General features: G+C 37.5%; 1 long non-coding RNA gene across 1 annotated transcript; it reads left to right on the forward strand.

The window, feature by feature from the left end:
- Positions 1-2,986: 2,986 nt before the first annotated feature.
- On the forward strand, positions 2,987-3,818 carry LOC306669409. The gene is made up of 2 exons (XR_013766108.1): positions 2,987-3,560; positions 3,609-3,818. It is a non-coding gene; the product is annotated as an uncharacterized lncRNA (long non-coding RNA).
- The last annotated feature ends 2,366 nt before the right edge of the window (positions 3,819-6,184 follow it).

Genomic DNA, 6,184 nt, shown 5'->3' on the forward strand with positions numbered 1-6,184 from the left:
AAGGTTTCCCGGCCCAGGCAAGTTTCCAATCACCTGCTCTGTAGGCATGTTGGACTGTGCTGAAGCCGTTTCCTACTTTTCTGTCCAGGCCCGGAGCGCAATTACCGCCAGTACACAGTGTCCCTAGTCCTGATCTGCCCAAGATGCGTGGAGGTGGAGGAAGGGTTGGAACAACTGCGGGGTTCTCGGCCCAGGCTACTCTTGGGTGGACCCCAAAGGTTCCTTCTCTGAACTCCCCCTCCCGACAGCCCTGAAGGGTATCCAGAGTGATCGGTAGATGAATGGCACCGAGGGAAAGTGCCAATTACCTTTGCCTCTGTATGGGCCGCACAGTGCACAACACTCCCGCACATCCACTCCCTCCTGGATGCTCCCCTTCCCTTGCCGGTCAGACATTAGGAGTTCAAACTGTAGGATTAAGGCCTGGGATAATTAGTATGAAAATGCCCAGGTTCCCTTTGTTCCCATAGTTAGCCTTCACTAGTCTAGACACTAGAGTCTCCCCATTACTGTTCCTGTGCTTAAATGTGCTCACATTGTTCTCTTTAGGCTGCAAGAGGGAGGCATTTAAAAACCCCTCCCGTGAGATCCTACAAGCGAAGGGCGTTATACGCCTAACAACCAACAGATGTCCCCCCACCCTCCGGAGATTCCTTTAGTCTACAGGGCAAAAAGATAGGCAAAAGGCACACTTTTTACTTTTATCATCGTTTTTCACAATTAGGAGTTTATAATGGCAGGAGGAAAGCAGTAATGCCCTTAATTCTGAATCCTCCCAGGGTCTCTAGCACAGGGCAAACTAGGACCCTAGCACTTTGCCAAAGAAGGCCAGAAATAACTTTGGCAAAGCCAGGTAGTGAGAGACAAGTTTTTCTGGACCATAAGGAAGCTCAAAGTTAGGGAGATGTCACTAATATTTCTAACTCAGAAGGGAGCTTCTCTCCCAACAGTATTGCCAGGTTCACCACTAGCCTGCATACTGCTAAATTACAAATGATCAAGAAAAGTGCCTTTCATATGTTACCATGCTTGACAGCAATAATCTCTACCATGAGAGGAGAAAGCCTTAAGGAATCGCCCACTAAGGGAGGAAAATCAAGGGGACCCTCCCAACTTAAGACAGACAAAAATAAATTTAAGGAGGCTCTTGGAGGATCCTAATAAATATTGAGATGTTTCAAAACTTACACCAGGTATTCGACTTCACCTGGAAAATCATGCTATTAACCATCTAGACAACAGGCAGTTCACAGAAACCATCCTAACTGGGATTCGAATAATGTGTAGGATGCCTAAAAAAACTATTATGCAGCCTTCAGGAAAGTCCTGCTATTTTCTTTGAGACACTTAGAAAAGCAATAAAAAAAACACACCACTCTGAATCCTGAATCCATAAAGGGTCACTTACTTTTAAAGTATAAATTTATCATTTAGTCAGCCCCAAATATTTGGAGGAAATTACAAAAATTGGCACGTGGCCCTGATCAATCCTCAGATGATCTTCTCCAGCTTGCATCTTCCGTTTTTTTAATAGACATCAAAAAGAAAGAAAAGGAAACATATAGGCAAGGAAAAGGACTTATTAAAGATCATTCAAACTGATAGAAACTTTTAATGCCTTGCAATAGTCCATGCAATTTGCCATTTTAGGAGTTAAAAAGCAAACTGCCTAGTCCAAAACCCAAAACCTTAGAATAATGAAGCAGTAATTTCCCCCACCCTGTAGTTCTTAATCTATACACTTTTATCTTGGATTCCAACTGCTGCTTGATTTACTAAGTTAGATTTAAAAGATGACTTTTCCTCTCTATGCTAGACTCTGAATGGCAATTTCTGTTTGCCTTTGAGGAACCAGATACTGTATCTCAACTAACCTAGACAGCGTTGCCTCAGGATTTAGATTGCCCTCTCCTGTTCCAGACAAACCTTAGCTAAGGACTTAACAAAATTCAGAGATAAAACATCTGTAATTGTTCTCCAGTAAGTAAATGACATCCTTTATGTGCCTTCACCCAGGAGGAATATCAAAAGGCCATTACAGAAGTCCTAAACTTCTTAGCTGATAGGAATTATAAGATCTCAAAAAATAAAGCTTAATTATGTCATCAACAGGTTCAATACTACAGAAAATAGCCACTATAGGACAGTATTCTGCCCCAGGAATATCAAGAAGGGGCCTTACTTCAAGCTCCTGTCCTCAGCTCACCTATGAAGCAAGATTTGACCTGTTTGTCACAAAGGGGAAAATAAATCCTGGATAAGCAGCCATAGGCAGCTCAATAACCAATGGCATATCTCAGTGAGGAACTTAGCAAAGTAGCTTCATTCTTAAAAGTAATGGAAAATAAGGTCTCATAATTTTCTTTAACATCCAACCTGTCCTGATGAGATGGCTAAAATGCCCTAGGCAAAAGTCTCTATTAAAACCTGTTAGATCCTTCCAGATCTCAGTCAAGGCTTACATTAAAATGTAAATAAAAGAAGCCTAAAGGCTCAGTAGGAGACGGGTCTCAAACCCAAAGGGAAAAAAAGGTAAAAAGAGCCTTATCTAAATTCCAGCAAAAGTAAATGGTATGGTACTTGACTAAAGTAACTAACGGCCATATCATTTTTCCAGGATTCTTGTTTTTTTTTTTTTAATTATACGTTTTTTTTTGAGCTCATGATTTTTTTGATCAGTTCTATTTTTATTCAACTAGAGTTTTTGAACATCTGTTACATTGCAATGGAGATTCACCTATAAAGTTACAAGGCCTTGATTTTGTGTTATTCATATGTCGTGCTGTCTAATGTCATGTTTTGTCTGTATCAAAACTGAGCGCTCCTAAAATTAAAATTTAAAAATGGATCCAGATACTCTCAATTCACGTGATTTAAAAAGGTTCACATTGGGTAAAATAATAAAAGTAAAATGTCTTTGGTGAAAATAACTCGCAAGTCTCTAGGTGGTCAAGCTAATAAAATATTGATGTTAATAAAGTGTCTAACATCAATTGTTTCTAGGACTTTTCTTCAACAGGAAAGAGACTGCAAATACTGTTCAGGACACTTGTCTGATATCTTGGATTTTACAGAATAAGTGAATTAGAGTTAACATGTATGGGATTACTCAAATGTGTTTGTAGAGACATCGGATTAATTTAGAAAGTTAAAATGCTAATTGTTAAATAACATCAAGTACTTTAAACTCCTTAAATTCCATGGGGTATCATACTTAAACATTATTGGTGTTTTCATAGGTTAGTAAATAAAAGTGTTTAAAATTGCTTTGTGTCATCACTAAACTAAAAACAAGGTTACTGAGAGTTATGTCCTAACAAGTGCAATTCTATATACAAAGGGTCCCAAAAGTTTCAACTGTGTTTCAATTAGAGTACTATAAACAACAAAATATTTAATCTTATTAAAATAGAGTAATTTATCTAAATTCAGAGATTTCACAAGAGTTGTTTCAGAATGTGAACAAAAAGGGGTCAACAAATAGGAAAGAGAAAATAAAAGATTCTGGGTATGGAAATATATTTAGTAAAAGGAAAAAGAAAATGTTTCTGGGTAAGAAAGTGCTTGCGTGATGAAATACATGAGGGTCTAAGTAAGTGCTAAGAAAGTCTATGTGTAAGTAAAGGGCAAGTTTCAACAAGTTTGCATGTAACTAAGTTGGTTGTGTGTGTGTGAGACAGCTAAAGCTATTTAAGGTTTTTCCTAAGGTGAAATACTAATGTTCTGATATAAACCAAAGTTTAATCTATATGGTAAAATGACAAGGATTTCTTAGAAACACTAATTTACTCTTAACTTTATGTCTATTAAGTTTTATTCTTTAGAACAATTAGTCTTAAAAATTGGGGTGTATACAATTATGGTTAAACAACTGTTAGAGTATTGTACTATGTTACAGAGTCTACATTTTTCTTTAAAAACTAAATTTGGTAAGATAAAAGTGTCAAGGTAATTGTGAAATGGTCACTAGTTGTATATTAAATGTGTTCATATTTTTCAGGTACACAAGTTTTTAAAGCAGGGAATTTATAAAGCTGTTATTCTCCATATTAAACTTGTCTGTAATGGTAATTTTAAACTTATAAAGAGTAAATTTTATTGGGGATTTATTTCTATCATTTAATGTTCTAGTATAGGACCTGTTATCAATGGGGTATGTGTAAAATTTGTTACTTTTTACACTGAGATAAAGAATTTCAAATATAAATGTATTTATAAAAGTTAGAGCCTGACTTGTTTAAAAGTTAATATTGTGAAACATGGAAACATTTTGCCACTTTATCACACAAAAGGAAAGTTAAAAGCTCTCTCAGGCCTTCTTTAATTCATGTTTTAGATATAATGTTAAATTGTTTTAACTAGTGTTCATATAGACTCAGGAAACATATATGTAAACTTCTTAAAATGACATTTAAGAAAGAAGCAAAGATCAACATCAGAATTAGAACACTTAAGATCTATAAAAAGCCACGCCTTACCTGAGATAAGGCTCTGCTTCCCACCTCACTGTGTGTAGAATAGCTCCAAAATAAGCCAGACTTCAGCTTATTTAAAGTTATAGTCAAAAGATTGGTTCTTGTTGTAAAAGTAGGGTGATCTTAAATAGGGGATATAATGTGGTTCTCAGTCAAAATTCAAGATAGCTATTATACAAACAAAATATATTTTTACTCTTGCTAATTTCATTTAGTAAAACTGTTACCTGTTAATGTTTTGCAGAAGTAGCTGCTTCAAGAACACACAACCTAGGTAACTTGTGATAATAAGCCATCACCTATAGAACAGATAGTGGTAACTTCCAGTACTAATACAGACTCCAGTTAGATAAAAGGGTAAATAACTGTAAAGTTATAGACATTGAAGTTAAAGCCCAGTACTCTTACTTTATGACTGGTGAGACTGGCTTGCTGGATAATTAAGATCAAACTTAGAGATTGGAGTTAAATACAAAGGTCAAGAAAAGTCCATATTTGGGTCTTGCCCTCAACATCAGCCTGAACCCAGGGAATAAGAGAACTTCTCTAAGGAGCGTTGCAACTCTGGGTCACACAATCTCCTGATCAAGGAGATTGTTGAGACTAGAGGATGAAAAATCACCCAGTGCATCTGCTGCAGAGGAGGGTCATGGAAAAATGGGGACATCCCTTGATGCTTCCAAAGGAAGCCACCTCATCAGGAGACCCTGCCTAATCAAAGTCACTGGTGGAGCTAAGGAGCCGCTCTTAAGTTCTGTACGAGTGACCCCTGTGGGAACTAAGCTGACTCTTTAACAAGACAGGAACCAGGTCAATTTGACCAGCTTGATCTTAGACACCCAGCAAAACAGTTAAAACCAAAATATAGCCATTCTTGGGCATTTAAAAGAAATAATAGTTAAATGTAACTTAAGATGTACACTTGTACTAGCCCACAAATATAAAGACTGGAAGCTACAAATGAAAGAAAGATTCTTCAGCAAATGTGCCTGATATAACTATCAAGAGAAACTGCCAGAGTCAGAAGCTTTTAGTCAGTTTAAGACCTTCCTAAGCTACACAGGCAGTCTTAATCTATGTTTGCTCGTATGATTATCCCTAAGTAACAGAAGTATAGAAATCTCTACTAAACACAGGTTATACCAATAAAGGGATATTTTACAAAATCAGATGACATTGAGTAGCTTAATGATATTTTCTGGGGACATCAATGTCATTGAGTTAAATGTGTTTACATTCCTGATAACATTCCTGATAACCTGGACAATGTTAAAGTCCCCAAATAAAGGCCTTGTCCTCCCCAGCCTTTGCTAGGCCTAGTTATGGGAACAATTTCTCAGTTCTTCCTCCTCCTGGTGAGAGATTGACTTCTGTCATTTTCATGATACTCAGTGGCATGTTCCAGATGCTGCAACATTTACTTTGTACTAATCTCATTTCAGTACTCATTTATTTTTGTTCTATATCATAGAAGAACCCACCCCCAGATGACTTTACAACCTGCTCTTCCCCAACCAGGCTTCTTCCTTGGACCCCTCGATTGACCCGATTTTTAGGAAAGGAACTCCAAGCTGCTTGACCCACGCCACCCACTTCCCGCTTGAAGAAGCCAGAGCGGTCATCGACCTCTTTCCCCAGCAGCATGTACTTCCTAAGATTAGAGGGGGGAATGAAGCCAGAATTGGGAACAGGTAGTTAGTGTAGAAATA

Source organism: Sciurus vulgaris (genome assembly GCF_902686455.1).
Source record: "Sciurus vulgaris genome assembly, chromosome: 9".
NCBI lineage: Eukaryota > Metazoa > Chordata > Mammalia > Rodentia > Sciuridae > Sciurus > Sciurus vulgaris.